Below are 18500 nucleotides of genomic sequence, written 5' to 3' on the forward strand. Positions count from 1 at the left end.
CAAAGTGGATATCTTGCATAAAATGGTTTTTTGGTTTATGGCATTTACACATTTTTTAGGAGTTCTCAGCGTGAAAAATACCACAGAATTTCATAATTAAATAAGTTACTACCATCATTGTATGAGGAGATGAAACTACCCGATGAACAGGGAAATTATGATAATAATCTTTCTAATTTGTATAATGTTTCTTTGTATTATAAATAACTTTTGGTTATTTTATATCTACTATCCTCTAGCATTTTGTTCAGATTCAGGAATATAACTAATAATCTGTTAGCATAATATTAAGCAAATTTCTTCTAATATATATGAGTTATAATACTTTTTGCAAATCCTGTATGGCTAGACTGTACTTTCCATGAGCTTTAAGCACTTCTATGATATTTATATATTAATTTAGAGAGTATGCTGTATGCTTAAGGAGGAGTCAAATCTATTTAATTTAAATATAAAATTCAGAACTGAAGGGATTATTATTTGGAAGTTGGATTCAGTTAAAAGAGCAATAAAAACTGGATGCAGACTTGCAAATAAAATTTTTAATGATCCTACAGAGGATTAAATTGTAACCAGTGAAATAATAAACAAAGCCGTATTTTTATCTTGCTTAAAGGTAAAATAAACTAAGAGTTTCACTAAAAGGAAAAAAAACCTATATTCTTTTTTTTTTGCTGACACTGTCATCCATAAATAGTGTTGAGTTCAGTGTATGTCAAAAAGCTGGAGGTAACCTTGTAAGTAAGACCTTTAATCATTTTAGGTTTTCGCATGGAAGCCAGTGTCCCTTTCTAAAGAAGTATAAATAATAGTGCTTAAGATTACCCAGATAAAATGAAAAAGAGAAAGAAGACACTTTCTGGCTTCCCTTCTCTCCTCCTCAAAAAAACTGCCCCCAAACCCCACAAAAAAAACAGAGACCTCAGCAAACAAAATTTTATATTTCAAATATTATTGGTTTGCTTCCTGGAATAATATTTTTTCAGTTTTATGGTTAAAGTTGAAATACAGTAAGATCCATTTATGTTTAAAAGGAGAATTCTTTCCATGACAAACTGAAACATTTCTGACTAAAATGAAATGGAACTTCTCTACCCTTATTTTTTTTTAATCTTACTCTGCAATGCCTTACTTAAAATCATCGTAAATTTTGTATTTTATCTATCAGAAAGTCATAACATTTTAGAAATTCTTGAACCTTGAACACATTTAATATGTTAATGAGCTCTAACTTTGATGATATTGTTGGATATTTTTTACCAATATTCTGAAACTCCTGCTTCTTGAGCAGAAAAATGCATGAGACTCTGCAATTACCTTTTAATTAAAGGTGTCAAGAGTGATGCTTTTCTTGTGAGATGTATGGATATCTGCATCCAGTCCTTGGCAACATTCATGCTCACAGCACTGGACTGGTATTTTGTCATTGCCAACCCAACTCAGTTCATTTGTCCCATAAATAATTCTAGCCACATAATCTTTTATTTTTCTTGTGCTGTGAATACCACAATAAAGGTACAAATGGATAGATACAATTTGTAGTTATTGTACTTGGGAATTGTATCTTTAGCTTATTCTTAAAAACTTAGCATACTTGTATTACTTTGGTTTGGAGTGGTTATTGTGAATTGTCGTGGTACATTGCTTTGTTATTTTGAAAGTCATGGTGAGATCTCTTCTTTTTGAAGCTTAAAAAGAAATAAGTTTTTTTCATAGTTGCAGCAGAATTTACAAAATTTACGAATTTGAATGTTCTGCATCATTTCACCCATTTGCAAAGTCTCACTTGTTACAGTTTACAGGGCCATTTAAAATATTAGTGAAAGGTGCGATACTTGCAAACTGGGCAAAAGGGGCTGCTCCAAACATATCTTTGTTAGGAAGGTCTAGAGCTCATGCCCTCCAACAGGAGGACCAAATTACAGAGTTTTTTTCTCCAGGAAAAAACTGGCAATGTCAATGAGAATAATGTGCCCAGAGTTCATTGCACTAGGAGTAGCACAAGCTGAATAGAATATCTGAACCAATGTGAATTTCTGTCGCTGTAGTGGCAAAAAGATGAAAGATAAGTGAGCATTTAGGCGAGAAATGGATCTCCTGTAGAAGTAGATAAATATTGATGTTTGGGGAGAGAATCATACAAACAAGATCTCAGATGTTTATAAAAGAAGCTTGAGGTTCTTAGCTTGACAATAGAAAGCTGTGGTTGCTTTGATATATCCTGTCTTTGGTTATATGTGATTAAAGGCAGGTTCTACGGTGCCTCAAAGCAGATAAGATGATGAGGACTGGCTGCAAAAACAGTCCCAGGATACCTAGAAAGAAGCTGTGGTGCTATGTGGTACCTAAAGCGTGGAAAGATTGCTGAGACCAAGGTAGAGCACTGGAAGAGAGAAACCAAGGGAGAGTGGACTGTAACTCCTCAGCAACTTTGCCTTTGTTTTCCTTTGGTTACTAAAGTGGGGACAGCAGATGCTGGCACTGCATTTAGTGCTCTTGTTCATCCTTTAGATTAGACAAGAACGGGTGGGAGAAAAACAAGGACAAGCATGAGATGTGTGTGCTGAGGCTTCTCAGTCTCAGTCTACCCCAGTTGTTAGTATGCGCTGGCCCTGCTAGTTCAGTTTGACTGTGGACGATGGTAGCTGAGCAGCACAGCCACCATAGTCTCCCTGTGGGTTTTGATACAGCTCCTGTAGACAAAAGGATTTCAGAGATCAGTGTTGATGTTTTCATTGTAGTTGGATCCCTTTATGGTCAATGAGAAGAGGGAGAAGGAGAGAGTCTTCCAGGTGCTGACCTGGAACCACAAAATGAGGTTTCTGTTTTCATCTCTAGAGAACATAGGAGCAGATTCATCTCCTGAGGTGGTATCTGAAGCTGAACCTCATCAAAACGCACCCGTTCTGTTTCTGGTACCAATCCTTTTCTACATCCATCCACCAGTGGTGTCTCTTGGACTCTGACAATATTTTTTCTCTCCAAATTTATCTCCCTTTCACATGCAGAAGTTTCTATATTCAATCTTTTTGACATTTAGAGAGTACAGGTGGTCAGAATATTTACCCAAAACTGATCTCAGCTGTCATCAGGCTGGCAAGTTCTGGTGTTCTTAATGGTTTGGAAGGATTCGATTTTCAATGCTGTCTAAATAATGTGGCTACTTGATTATTTGTATGAATAGACCCTTGCATGGAGGAAACTTTTCATCTCTGTTTCACTTTGAGCTTCTCTTTTATTCTATGTCCTCATCTGCAATATAAAGGAAGAAAGAGGGCTATAATAATGCCTTGGTAGATGAAAGATGGGAAAAGACACAGTCTTTGTACTTAATAGTGACTCTATTTATAATACTGGATTAGCCAAGGAGCTTGAGGTGGTTTACTGCTTTATCTGAGATTTGGCAAAACAGTCATTGCCTCTTCATATAACCATACGATTGTGCATTTGTGTCATTGTGTCTGTATAAAAGTATGAATGTTAAAATTTGATACTTCAGGTCTAAGTTTTTGCATCATGTAAATTATTTCATTTCAGTAAGGCCAGTGAAGTATCAATAAGGCACAAAGATTGGGACAAATTATCTAAGAGAAGCATCTAGTATTGCTATACTTAATTTATGCTTTTTCTATAGGCTATGGTGATTGCACTGTAGCAGGTAGAGAGATCAACGTACCAATATGTGATTTAGCAACAAGTGTGTAAGAGATGTGGATTTATTTCTCTTTACATCTTTAAAAACTTTGAAATGGATGCTGATTTCAGCATTACAGTTACATTCAAGGCCTCAGGCAATTAGTTTTAATCAGCATTTGAAGAACTCCTTTTTCACCTCAAGATACAACTATGTAGCGCATAGATTATGGACATCTGTGAAATACAACAATATGACTCTGTTGTGATACAATGATATATTACAAAATTAACTCCAAATAATCCCATATTTTGCTTTTCAATTAAATTAAATTATTTTCCTACTAACACAAGGATTTACTGTGGTGGACGAAGATATAGAATGTTCTAGCTAAAAATAAGTTCTGCAGACTGTATAAAACTGAACATCTTCAGTTGCTCAGTAGGATACTGAATTTGCCCATTTAATAGAAGAGAACATTACATAAACTTAAAAATCAATAAACAGCTTGTTAACCTCAAGCACTCCAGGAGGGGAACAGAATAGATAACCCATGCACTCTGCTTTAAAAACTAGTAAATCTGAAGTACATTGAACCAAGATGTGAAAAGAACTTTGAGAAAAATTATCCTATGTGACTAAGGTCTTTCAGTCTAACATTTTCCTGTTATATTAATTGACTCTTTAATCAAAAGTAATTGTAAAGAGTATTTACCAAAAGTTAAATATTTTAACGCCAATTTTATAATATATTAAGTTTTTAAAGTTATTAGACATTAAACATGTGGGTACATACTTCAGGGTGTTTTTCATGCTTTGTCATTATGCTACATTAAACTTTGTATTTAATTTGTCGCATATTTGTGTAATTATTATCATTTTAATTGTTAACAAAGTGATATTTTCCCCTGGAGAAAAGAAGGCCATCTTTTCAAATTCTGACAGTTTAGGCTAATCAAATCTAAGATAAGATACAAAGCCAACAAAGCTGTCTAGTTTCTTTAACACCAGATAGATTAATTTAAAATTACAACTCTTGAATATGATTATATAATTTGGTAGGATAAATATTTGAGCTTATTTCCTGTACAACAGGGAAAAGAGCATTTGCATTCACTCATATTTAACGTGACACAATGTACAGGCACTGCGCGGAGCTATAGCAAATGTCAGGAAGACTGATTAAAAAACTGAAACACCTAAACAAAGCCCTAAACATCTTGACATTATGTAAGATTACAATAGTGTTGACAGTTTAAAATTTAACTTCAAATATACTAAGACTTCAAGCCAGGAGCCTTGTTTTCAAAGCTGTCTTGTTTCCCAGATGGTCTTCATCTGATGGGTAACCCCTGGTTCCTTTGTAGTGAAACAGGGAACAACTGTACAGGTGTCCTTTATAAAGTACTGCTAAAGAAAATCTACAATGAAAAGAGCCTTGTAAATGCTTTATAGTAACTTGAGCTTAAATTCCATTTTCTATTAGTGCTACCAGAAGTTGAAAGAACCAGAACAGAACACAAAGAGGCAAATAAAAGGTTTCAGGGTTGAGAAGAGGACTAGTCAGGAAAAGACACTTGACTTGAGAATTCTCTTCTCCTTCCCTGACTTGAATCTGTCTATCATCAAATCCAGCTTTGAGATATTTTTGTGGTAGACTTTTGAATGAAGATTAAGAGAGAAGGCCCTGATGAAGGAGGATTCTGGATAGAGTAGGACTTCCTCACATCTAAATGCTTAGGGTAGTTTTTCTTTTAGTTTTTTTTTATTTTAAATGTCAGTATGAATGCTTTTGAAATTAACATATTATTTGTTTTAAATAGAAATTAGTAATTTAAAAAAAAGTTGTGTTAAACTGAAAATGGGTGATTAAGCTTGCTGGGAGTACATGAAAAGGATTTTATCATTAGAAAAAACCCCAGCACTTTTCCAAACAGATATTTCCAAAAAGAAAAAATTTGTAATTTTTGCCTACAAATTCATATATTCTATATTAAATATTCAAGGAGGGAGCAGTGGAGTGGCAGTCTGAACTCAGTTAAAATGTTTCGTGCATTATCCAGTGACCAAAATACCAAATTCAGTCTCCTCTTAATCATGGTCTGCATGTGCAGCCTTCCCTTTTCTCCTGTCATCTGGATTCCATGCAGATTTTATCATTCTATAGTGAATGCCCTGAGGAAGCTGTGTGTGTACGATATAGGACATAGTCTGGTTGGTAGCCTGGCCCATAAGGGAACACATCTAGGTATATATACCCGAAAGCACTATTTTTTTTTCTTTTTTTTTTGCAAGGCAATATTCCTCTATAGAAAAAAAAATAATTTCAACTGAAAAAGTTTGGTCATGTCAGTGAAATGAAGTAAAATAAAATAAAGCAGTTCAACTTGAGAAATGTCATTTCAGTTGAGTTGTTTCGAACCTGTTTGAAATACTCTGTTTTGTCATTTTCAAAATTATATTCTTATGAATTGGCATTATGATTTTTGTTTAAATACCTCCCTTTTTCACCCCACTTTTGGGTAGAAATAAACAACTTATGAAGTACCATTCCACCAAATGCTTTCAGTCAGTTTTCAAAGATTTTTTATTCAATGAACACAAAAGCTTTCTTTTGCAGTTCAACATAAAATAGCAGCTGCCAAGGTACAACAGAAGAATTGCTCTCAGCATCAATTATTGCCACTAGCACATCTCACAGAGACCCTGTAGTCTTCCAGGTTCTGAATTCTTTGTCTGTTGCTTTTCAGGAAAGACAGGTAGGAGATAGCTGTGTATTCTTAAAACTTGATCTTTGAAGCTCATCTCTTCTGCTCTTTTTAATAAAGCAGTAGAAGAAACTATTTAGAATGACTCAGGAGGGGATAATAGAAAAAAATTATTCATAGTAAACAATATCAGGATGATGCTATTATGTGGCCTGTTTGCTGGCTGTATTGCTTCAACCAAAGGCTGTTTGTTTTTTCCTCATGCAGCTTATCCCTTCACCAAAGTAATGGAAAAAACATATTTTGCAAGGCAATTGTGTCAAAGTTACCAAAGCAAGACAACATAGAAATTTGTTTTATTCTCATTTCTTGAGAGTAGTGATATGTAAAACAGAATAAACACTCCTGATGTTTTTGGAAAGTGTCTTTGGGAGCTCAGTCTTGAAAAGTCTCACAGTTTCACGCATTATATTTAAGTTAATATATAGAATTCACAGAATCAGAGAATGGTTGGAGTTGGAAGGGACCTCTGGAGATCATCTAGTCCCACCCACCTGCTAAAGCAGGTTCACCTGGAGCAGATTGCACAGGAATGTGTCCAGGCAGGTTTTGACTTTATAGTCTTCCTTGATTCTGCTGAGGTTCTGGCTTGCAGTGTCATTCATGCCCACATTAAAGAACATCAGTGGGTAGTAGTCTGTGCTCTTGAAAAGTTGTGGAACCCTCTCAGCAACATCTCAGACCTTGGCTCCTGGAAGGCAGCATACCTCATGACTCCCTGTCAGGGTGGCAGATGGGATCTTCAGTGCCATTTTCACTGTAAGTAGTCTTATCTGTGAAAGCTACTGATTGTTTGCATGAATTCATGTTTGAAGATAAAATATGGACTAATATACAACACAGGAATGGAAGAACATCACTGTTAAGTGTAGCCTTCTCACTGGGAGTCCTGAGCCATCTCTATAAGGATATTATTCTAAAAATAGGAGTGGCAGCAGATGCAAAGGTATAATACATATAATACATGTGTCACGATGTTTCATCTTAGGTATTCAAATCAGAAATACAGGCTTGTTTCCTAAAGAAATGAAGGATCTCTTTACCTTCCCAATGAAAGCAGTATGTCCTTTGTTTTTTTACAGCAGGCATGTGAAAGGAGTAGCTAAAATAATTAATGGAGTGGAAGAAACATATTTAATTCTAAACAGGTCTAACAGAATAAATTTTTAAAAAAGAGTTGAATCCCATTAGTAATTCACCTGTGTGCTGTCAGATCCTAGTAGTGAATTCCACCTGCCAAAGTGTCTTTAGTCTCAATATTCAACACACTGAGATATTACCAGAGGCTATAAGCATGAAAACAATCCTATCTTATTCATGGTAGTGCTGCACTTGCATCTCACGAGTTGCATACTGAATAATGAAAGGCTTTTTATCAGTCATGCAACAAGCAGAAAATGGCAAAAGTATTTTTCATTTTCTTCAAAAGATGTTTTTTCATGCACACAGTTCTAGAACTTCAAGTACTTACCCTCACACTTTCATCCACAAATAGTATCAGCAACAAACAAAGAATGCCTTATCAAGGCAGCTGTTCATAATAACAAATTCATTACAAATTTCAAACTACCTACCAAAAGGATCAGACGTAACCATTCGGGATGTAACTTGGGCTGAGGAAGAGTGATGAATAGAGGAGGAAGGCAAAACCTTACGTCTTTGACATGAGACAGAAGAAAACACGCAAAGGAGACATTTTCACAAATGTGATTTTCCTTAGCCTGTGAGCAAAAGGTGTGAGTAGTATCCTCAAATACAAATCATGTCACTTCAAGGTGGCATACTCTGTTTATATACTTTTGGGTTATCTGAGGTCATTCTTCAGGAATACAAAATCCTTCTATCTAAAAAAATACAGAATCCATGTAGACCATGAAAACCCCATGCAATTCTTCAGAAAACTTAATTGTAGCAAGCTTTGTCCCCAGGGTTTTCATGGTCAAACCTGTACTTCCCTGCTGCTTCATTAACAGTGTGGTAAACAGGAACTCAGAGGAAAGCTGTCTGGTTAGTCATTCTCTGCTTTGGCCTAAACAAAGCTTCTCACTTTCAAAGTTTTGCAGAGGATGGGAATATGGTATCTGTAAACACCTTCTATCTTAAACCCAAGATACATCTGCTTAAATTGAATGAGTTAATAACAGGTTTAATCTTTGGTGACCAAGACCTTTAAAAAGAGGTTTACTTAAGTCAAAGTTTTCTTGCCAAAAGATGACAGTGAATTTGTAGCTATCTTATGTATTTTACTTATGGCAGGCTATTGAGCTGTAGGGGAGGAAGAATGTTAATTTATGTTAAGCAATAATAAAGCAAAACTGCAGCAGTCTTTGGAAGAACCGGTTAGATTTGGTTAAGTTTTTGTTTCTGAAAAATAGTTGTTTTTCTTTCCTGACATCATTGAAGGGTCAATTCATCAAAGCAAATAATCTATTTTTGTTCTAAAATCCCTCAATAATATTGATAGAAATTTAAAACTGAAGAGGATTAGAAACATTATGGTTTTGTTTCTTTATGTAAATCTAGGGATCTGAAACTTTGTTTCTAATGTAAGATTGGTAAAAGTTTTTAAACACTCAGTTTTTCTGAAGGCAATACTGTTTCTTACTGGTAGCTTTGAAAAACTGCATTAGCTGTAATGAATCACACTGTAAGATTTAGTCTGTGTTGTCTTTATGATAAATGTGTTACCACCAAGGCTGTATCTAAGATACCAGACCTTTTGATGCTGATGGTTAATTTCGCATGCACATTACAGACATTGTGGAAAGCTTGAGTAGTATCTCTCTTTGTAGATTTTTTTTTTTTTTGTAAATATGCAATTTGGATACTTTTCTATTTATTGTGTCAGTGCTCTGTCCAGCAGCCATAGGTAGAACTAACTTTTTATAGGAAATTGAGGATCTTGAGTGTGTAATTAGATCAGAATCCTAAAAATCCTGAAAATCAAATTTTTAATTTGATTCCTTTTTTCCCCCTGTCTCTGTTCTCTCTTTTTGCTGGAACTCTGATATTAGTTCTTAGAAAATTCTGAGGGATGTCCCCTGCTTCTTTGGTGATTGTCCCAACCTACTCAGTGGGGTGAAGGCAAAGTTAACTTTTAAATACTCTGTGCAGTAACCAGCAGTAACGACAATTACTCGAGAGGTTCAGTTAAATTACTAATTTACTAAGAACTCAGTGGAATTACAGCAAATAATGGCTTGGCAAAAGTTTGTAACTATATCATAAAACCTAACAAGACTTCAACTGCAAAACTCACACTAATATTACCCTTATATGCCCAGAATATAGTTAGAAAGAGAGAAAGGGAAAAGAGAGATAGATTAAGATATCAGAAGAAAGGTAAGATTTCACCACTCCAAGGGTCCATTGATGATCTCTGTAGCTCTCTTGGCAGTGGGTGGAATGAAACTTCACTCATGGTGTCCCAAGTGAGAAGTTTTTTCATACTGTAGTCTATTTGAATGCAAGATAGGAGAGGGCAGCTCATCTCCTCCCTCTGCTCCTCCTCACGCTAGTTAAGGAGATTGTTCCAGAAATGGGTTGGTGGTAACAGAAATAGGTCAGTAGTCTCAGAAGTGCCCAGAAGTGAGTTGGTTGTTTCCTCCAGGGTTAGTGGTGATTCATTATTTCTCCTAGCTGGTCAGTGATTGCTGAATGACCCTGCCTTTGTTCCAGCCCAATTAATGAAGACTCAAGGAAGAGATACTGTTAATGCCTTTATCTCAAAGACTGATGCCTTTGTTTTGCAAAGAATAGGTAGGCCTCAAGGAAGAGGTAAGTTCTGTCTCCACAACACTTTTCTACTTGCTGCCAGAAGTTGAAAAAAAACCCAGCTGTTTAAGTCATAATGAGGTGCATAACATGTCTATCACAGTGGTAATTAAATTTGTGTTTAAAATGTAATACTTCTCCAAATAGTCTTAAGCAACTTTTAAAATTTGTATCCACGTGGCTATCAGTGTTATTGCCGTTCCATGGCAGACTTTTCTGTTCTTTTCTCTCATTCTTCTCCCTCAATGTTTGAATATTTGTAGAAAACCGTTAGATATTATTGACATATATTTTGAAACTGAGGATCATCAACTCTTGAAAAGGAAAATTAATTACAGAGTATGTGTTGTACAGTTTGGCATGAAATTTCATCACATAGCTTTTCCTATTCATCTTGTGATCTGAATATAGATCGACAAATACATAGATTTGTTCATGAATAAACATTTATTTTTAACTTAAACTGTACTGAGTGAAAGGTCAGATAAAATTTACAACAGGATGAAAGAATTATATGTATGGCACTGTATGCAGGTCTAAGACTACTGAAAGGAGCGGGGAACCTTTCATGGTATCCTGGCAACTACATCCAGTGGAACAAGTGGGTTGTCAAACAAATATTGGAAGGTTTATAATTTGATTTAAAATACATATATATATTCTGAAGACTATAAAAAGTTTTTTGTTAGGTGTTCATGAAGCTATATCATTTAAAATTCGTAGCTGTACTTGGTATATTCTTTTTTCCCTGTGTCTCTTCTGTCTGTTCAAACAGGAATATAATTACCACCCTAAAAGACAGAAGAAAACAGAATATTTGTTTTATTCCTTTTTTTTTCCACAATAATTTGCATGATGGGTTTATATCTATTTAAGCTGTTGGTTGAATTACTACTTGCAGCTGGCTTTCTTGAAATAATAATTTCATAAGATTAGAACAAACCCAACATTTTAAAAGCACACCTTAAATATTTGCAGGTGTAGTTTTAAGAACATTTGTGCAATTTCTAACACTGTCTTCGTGACTACACTCACATTTTTTACATATACAAGCTGAAATTTTTTTTGAGGTATGTATTCTGGTATTTGAGCATGTGTGTAAAATAAACGACTACTAATGTGTATAAATATGTTAAACATACAGTGTACCAAGAGTGTAATTTTCAGGCCTTCTGGGTAGCTACCTCCTATTACCTTAGTTGATTTTTTTTTTGTGCTTCCTAATTCCCAACCTCAAGTAGCAGGTTAGGGGAAGAGAGAGGATTTTCCTGACACCTCCTTGGGACAATCTCATTTCAGACTCAAGCCAGCGGTATCATCTGCTCTTCATAGCCACTGTTTCTCTGTGGAAAAAGTATGATGAACAACTTAAAATACATAGTGCTTTAAAAAGTATCAAATATATTTGAATATGGCAAGTATGCATTTAAGTTGAAAGAACATCTATGTGTTTGAACATGGACAGAGAAAGATACCTTCATGCATTGGTTTTATGTATGGCTATACTTCTAGGGTTCCTTTGCTTCTCTGTGGGTGGAATGATGAATGTGTTAGACTCCAAGACACTAACAAAAGAAAGCAAATTTCAACTTATAATGATTTATAGGAATTGACAAAAAACAAAAACAAAAAAACATCCAAACTAAACCAAAAAAAACTAGCTAAACTATTATTTTAACTTGCCCTTCTACTTCCTATGGAAATATTACTGTGATGGAGAATCCAACACACTTTTCAACCTTGTAATGCTTTGAATGGAGGCATTTTACTGCATGAGGAAATCTGTCCTCGTGAGGAAAATAATGACTTAAAGAAGCATGTTCTGCTTTTTATTAGAAGGAATGGCTTTCAATCTCTTACAGCCTTATTTTCAGCTCATAGCTTTGTTTTCATTACTGCTCAAAATTGGCACACTGGAAGAAGGTAAACAGAAATTGATTCGTTTTACAATGAATATTTAAACTTTAGCTGAAAGAAAGCTGCTAGTGACTAGATCCTTCATTTCAAGTAATAGATGCACATAGTAAACACAAAATACTTATATAGGTGGGCTTCTGAGATATACTTATTCAACAAGCTATTAATGGATTTAAAACTGTGCTTTCTTCTGGATGGATGCATAGAAAAACTTCCATTCTAGAGTAAACCAGATGCAGAATTTCCCAGAGGTGTGAAGAGGGTGGTCATCTTCACAGGCTTCCATGGTTTTTTTCCTCTATTTGTTCCAGCAGGCAAACTGTAGTAACACGTGTTGTGTGTTATGTTTGTTTAGTGTTGATAAGAGTTCACTGTGTTGATCGTATATATTCTGTTGTGCCAAAGCATTTCAGTCAGAAGGCTGCATTATGTTTCCATCTCACTCCATGGACTTGATTAACAATGTTGTGTTTTGCTTGGGGCAAGTAGTGTTGCTACTGAAGGTTGTGTGGAAGCTGTTCCAGGTTTGCTGATATCAAGCATATGCTGATCAGCGGTACTGAAGACAAGTTGCAGAGTGAGGAAAAAAATGGCAATGTTATTGTAACCTCATCTAGGTGTTCCTGCTCCGGCAGGGGGATTGGACTAGATGATCTTTCGAGGTCCCTTCTAATCCCTAACATTCTGTGATTCTGTATGATTCTGTGACTTGCGCTCACATCTAATTCAGTACTGCAGAGAGGAAACACTCTATTTTTTGTTTCTAAGTATTTAATTTTCTGAAGTAAACATACCATTTCAGCAGGTTTCCTTTAGACACTTCTGTTTCAAAGCGAATAGGTTATTTGCCTGCCTATCAGCTGTAGATTATTGTCCTTATGTGATGTCCATCTAAGCTAATATTTTGACCACCTATTTATCAGTCCAAGTGATTTCTGAAATGAAACAGAAATATCCATAATGCTAAACAGAGAAAGGATTAATGCATAATCATTGATCTTGATGCAAATTATTCTCAAGATTAGGTTTGCAATCTTGAGTAGCCACTGTGACTTGTGTTTTTTAGTCAATGTCTTAAAAAACTATGCTAAGTCTATCTGGTAGAAAAAGTATGCCAAAACATGGAGATGAGATCCGACATTGAATTTCATGTGAAGAAATTTTAGTGGATGCTTTTAAACATTATGTTATCTCCTTAGGAGATGTTTAGAAAGCTTAAGGTGCTCTTATAGTCACAGAAGCAATTGTTACTGATAAAGCCAAAATGAATTAAAATTTTGTTTTCAGACTAATTCTTGAAATTCTGCAGGTTAGAAAACAGAATGATGCCACTCAGAGTGCTTCAACATAAGGAGATGTGTAAGTACTGTTGCCTTAGTAGCTGTTCAAACATCTGTATGCTGGCTCATCAGTGTATCTTTAGAAATAAGATACTAGTTCAGTTTATGCTGCCCATCCATTCTTACAAGCTTGGAAACTGCCAGCTAAAGTAAAAGTTGTGATAATATTGACAGCTGTCCACTAGGATTTCACATAAATGGTCATATATTTTTCATACATAGCCATGGGCAGTAGTTCAATTTTCTAGTTACTATTAACTTGGCATGAATTTGAGTCAATGATTGGGCAGGTCAAAATATACATGCAGAATTGTTGGTGCTCTGAACCATTCAATTGCCTGGAACTGGATTTTGGGAATTTTTGTACTTACTTGGAGAGGGAGGAAGAATAACAGAGATTTCATCTACTGCTGTTGTATGTGTAGATGTCAAAGATAGAAAAAGCTTCTTTAATCATATCCTGTCAGGTTAAATGTAGGGCTTTTTATTTCCTATTTTTCTGGGAAAATACATACAGTACTGTACCACACAATCATGTAAGTACCAGACAGGGAAACTGTTGCCATAGTCTCGATTTTGAGCAAATAGCCCAGCAAGATGTTTTCATTTTCAAAAGTCAAACCTGTCATTATATTTATAGCTTTGTTTAGATTCTTTTTTTTTTCTTTTTGTGCATCTCCATCTAGAGTTTACAAAGAAAATAGACCTGCTGTGATATGAACCCCAAAGGAAAGATATGCTGCCTCTGTAATATACAGAAATGTCAGGAAATAATTTATTGAGCCACTGGTACCTTTAGTGGCTGGTTATAATTTGCTTTACTGTCTGATAATGTGTATGTTTGTAGATCAATTATCTCAAGAGTTCTTTCGAGCCATAAGGTCATCCTTTGCATATTTCTCAGATACTTCTCTGCAGAGATGCCAAGTAGCACATTTTTCTTCCAGAACTTAATAGATCATTCCTCAGAGTAAGTGAATAAAGGGATTACCTGGTGATGGCAGGAACCTGAATGATGTAGATTTGCCATGCTTTTGAAATGTTCACATAGATACATATAACAAGCAAATTGTAGGCAGGAGCTTTACCTAAAAACAGTAGCCTCTAGCCTCTTTCAGACTGGTGATTAGTAATTCACTTGTGAGGACCTTTATTCAAATACTAGTATTTCAATCTTGATTGTATCCGGGTGGACAGAAGAGTCCTGTAACACCAGCATCCTTTATCTCAGTAGTCCAAGAATGAATAGCCTTTCTGGGAAGATTCCATTCTTTAATGTTGGGAGCAGGACTTGTGAACACCAGCATCACTTGCTTTCCTCTTGGGACTGTAGCACTGTAATGCATTTTTACTATGAGTTGAGGAGCCAGAAGGGAAAAAAGGAAGTGAACTCACAGTATGTCAAACAGATGAAGTTATCAATTCAAATAGTAATTATAGTAATCAAATAGTAATTACAATTTAATAGCACCTATACTAGAAAATTTTAAGGCACCTTGCAAACATTAGTTGTGAAACAGAAGTGCATGAGGATGAGGGATAGTTAAATTTTATGTGATTAACTTAGATACAGAAGGCTAAAGTGATATGGTATTTCATCTTGAGAGTAGAATTTCTACTGAGAACAGTCCTAAAAATCAGCTCTATTTTGCACAAGTTTTACATTAATGTATATATTTTCATAAGTGAACAGTGGATTGCTTCTGATGTGTATATTTTGTGATTGGTATTCTGACATGAGTGATCCTTGATTCACTGGTGGTCTGAAGGGTGACCTCAGGCATGTCACTGCCGTGCTGGCATGTTAATTGTCACCCTGAAAATGGAGTTCACAAAGCTTATAGGTCCAATAGAATAAGGGACAGGAAAAGTTAAACATGGGCAAAGGGGCACGTGAATAACGAGTGAGGATGGAAAAGGTAAGGGGGTATCTTAGCCAATGCCAACACTGGCAGCTAGGATTGGCCAAGATGGATAGGACCAGAAAGCAAACCAGCTGGTGCTGAAACCATGAGGGCCAAGGTCTCAGCGCTATCTTTGCTTTAGAAACTTATTTTGGACTGGCTTTAGATTGACTTCCTGGACCAACTGATCATTATTGGTGGGGCATCTTTCACTGTAGCTCAGTCTAAGAGTGTGTGTGTGCTGCAACACCATGACACAATCTAAGCATAACAATCCTGGGGTTCACATGGAAAACAACAACTGATCTGAACTAAAATTTAAATGTAGACCTACCCTGAAAGCAGGAGAATTGGAAATACTGAAGAAAGTGGTGTGCCTGAAGTTGTGCCTCTCCTTTACTTTCATGACTTTTGCTGCCTTGTGTTGGGAACCTGCAAGCCAATTAAAATTCTCTCTTTAAGATGAACACAGATTCAACTTTTCTTTTAGCATTGGAAGGGGAGGGGTAGAGAACTCTTATTAATATACTGGCTAATAGACTTGCCTAGGAAATGGAAAAACCTTTTTCCTATTTTCATTTTCCTTTCCTTTTTTTTTTTTGTTTGTTTGTTTGTTTGTTTGTTTTTGTTTTTTCTTTTTTTTTTTTGTTTCTCCCGCCTTTCTGAATCTGACGCTGTTTAAAAACATGACTCACACCTCTCAGGAAAGGGCTTTCATTGCCTACCCTCTTTGCATGTGAGCCTGAGGCTTGTGTGGTCATGACTTCAACTGAGCTGTGACATTAAGCAGCCAACAATATGAGACTGATGGTACAAGAGAAAGAAGTGAACAAAATCCCAAGTTACTTGGTCATTAGGGCTCTCCCTTGTGAATGACAAGCCACATGTTTTGCCTTGCTGTAAATAATATGTATATATTTTAACCAGGGACTTGAGCACAAGGTAAGGAAAAGTATGGCAAAATGAATCTATAGTCAAATTATATGTGTTTACTGCATCTGATGTTTTGTTTCAGTGATCCTTTTTTATTACATGCTGGAATTTAAACCTTGAAATCTTTATGGACTGTATATGTAAATTAAAAAATATAAGGAAAACCAGAATTAGGAAAAAAAAGGTTATGTAATAGTCATTCATGTAATCTGAAAACATACAGAACATGCTAATAGAATTGACATGGTACATGATTACAGATTGGATTTAAGTTTCTTATTCCTGAAAAAACAGTACCAAGGCTTCTAAATATCTTTAGGAGCTGGGAAGGATAGAACCATGTCGTGGTTTAACCTGATTTAGTAATACAACCACAATAGCCCCTCACTCACCCTCTCCCCTTCTCCTCCCCAATAGGAGAGAGAATTGAAAGGGAAGGGAGAAACTTGGATTAAGATAAACACAGTTTAATAAAATAACAAAATACTAATACACTACTAGTAAATATATATATATATATATATAAATAGAATATAAAAGATACTCTCTCTCTATATATATATATATATATATAAAAATAGAATATAAAAGATACTCAATGCAATTCCTCACAAACTCCATCCACACCGAGCAGCCAGTCCCAGGAAGCAGCACCTGGTCCTGAACAGCTGAACTCAAAGAGAGAAAAAAGAGGAAAAAGGCAGAAAAGCCCACAGGCCTCTGTAAAATGGCAAAAGGCCGAACTGAACGTCCCAAACCGCCTAAGAGCAAGAGCAAGAGTTAGAAACACCCAAGAGAGACCTGAAGATTCCCAACTCTCCTTTAATATGAAGCATGATGCTAATGGGTTGGAATATTCTTATTTATCTGTCTGGATGTCAGTCAAGCTCTGCCCCATCTCTTCCAACCTTCCTCGATGCCTCACACCTGTGGGCAGAGCTCAGAGTGTCCTTGGCTCTCAGACCAGAGCAATTAAAAAAATTATCTCTGCTGGAGTGTTATCTGCTTGTTCTCAAACTAAGTCCAAATAATGACTGTGCTAGCTATGAAAAAGAGTTTTCTAACTGCGTGAAGAAAATGAACTCATTTTCAGTCAAACCACCACAAACCAAAAACAAAACAAAACCATACACACACAAAAACCACCACACAAACACGCACACAAACCCACAAACAAATAAATAAAACAGGCATGTGTTTGTGGTACAAGATTTCTGGTTATAGAAAGCCAACTTTGGAGCTGGCAGCTTCAGTCCTTTTACAGTATGTCTAATGTATATTTAGGGAGGCCACTGAGGGAAAAACAGTATCTTGTTTTGGATCTTTAAAGCCTGATGCAACTAAGAGCTAAACCTGCTTTGAGGTCCCTTGGTGTGTTGAATTTGATTTATCAAAAGCAAATTAATATGAAATAATAAAATAATTATTAAAGTGAAAGGAAAAATAACTGATTGAAACATATCAACACATGAAATAAAGCATATGACTTCTGAAGTTTGTGGGATAATTCCCATTTTAATTGCATTCATCATAATTGTTCTTAGACTGGTAATGGGACAGGATTTTCTATTTTGTAGCAGACAAGGGAAGAATGTGAAAATGAAGTCATGCAATCTCAATGAAGGTCATATGAAGGTCATATGAAGTTACTTTATTTGTGGAACTAGTAGTTCAGTGTGCCTAAGAAAAGATCTTCAATATGTATTTGTAAGCTTTATAACTACAATGCAAATAACCCCAAATTGTTTCTTTTTTTCTTTTTATTTTTTTTAAAACTATGTGTTTGTTCTCATCTGTTTTTTCATTAAAACTTTTGGTTATGATTGCATGCAATTTATTTATGTTTTCCATGATTCTTTGAGTCCTGAGAGTTCACATGCTCAGAAGGAAGATGTGCAGTCAATCTCTGAACAGTATCTTTTCTAGAATACTTTCATTCTTCATAGAATGGAGCAGAGACAGGGCATTTAACTAGATTTCTGTGAACAGAAATTCTAATCCCAGAGTTGTCTTCGTTTTGGAGATGAGCCTGATCAGAAATTCCGAACATGGCTTGAAGACTAAATCCTTGAAAATAAGATTTGTGCCCAGTGGATCAATTAATCATTTTTTAAGCTCATCAAATATTTCTGAACATAAAATCATGATCTGGGCCAAAATCCCCTCAGTTTGCACAAGGTTTAATGATTAGATCAAAATCCAGAAAGTATTAAAAATTTTCTTAACATTG

General features: G+C 35.5%; 1 protein-coding gene across 3 annotated transcripts in view; it reads left to right on the forward strand.

The window, feature by feature from the left end:
- CNTNAP2 (contactin associated protein 2) overlaps window positions 1-18500 on the forward strand; it is a 1147495-nt gene that overhangs the window by 269080 nt on the left and 859915 nt on the right. The window lies entirely within an intron of this gene.

The sequence above is a fragment of the Columba livia genome, chromosome 2, assembly GCF_036013475.1.
Source record: "Columba livia isolate bColLiv1 breed racing homer chromosome 2, bColLiv1.pat.W.v2, whole genome shotgun sequence".
In the NCBI taxonomy this organism is placed as follows: domain Eukaryota; kingdom Metazoa; phylum Chordata; class Aves; order Columbiformes; family Columbidae; genus Columba; species Columba livia.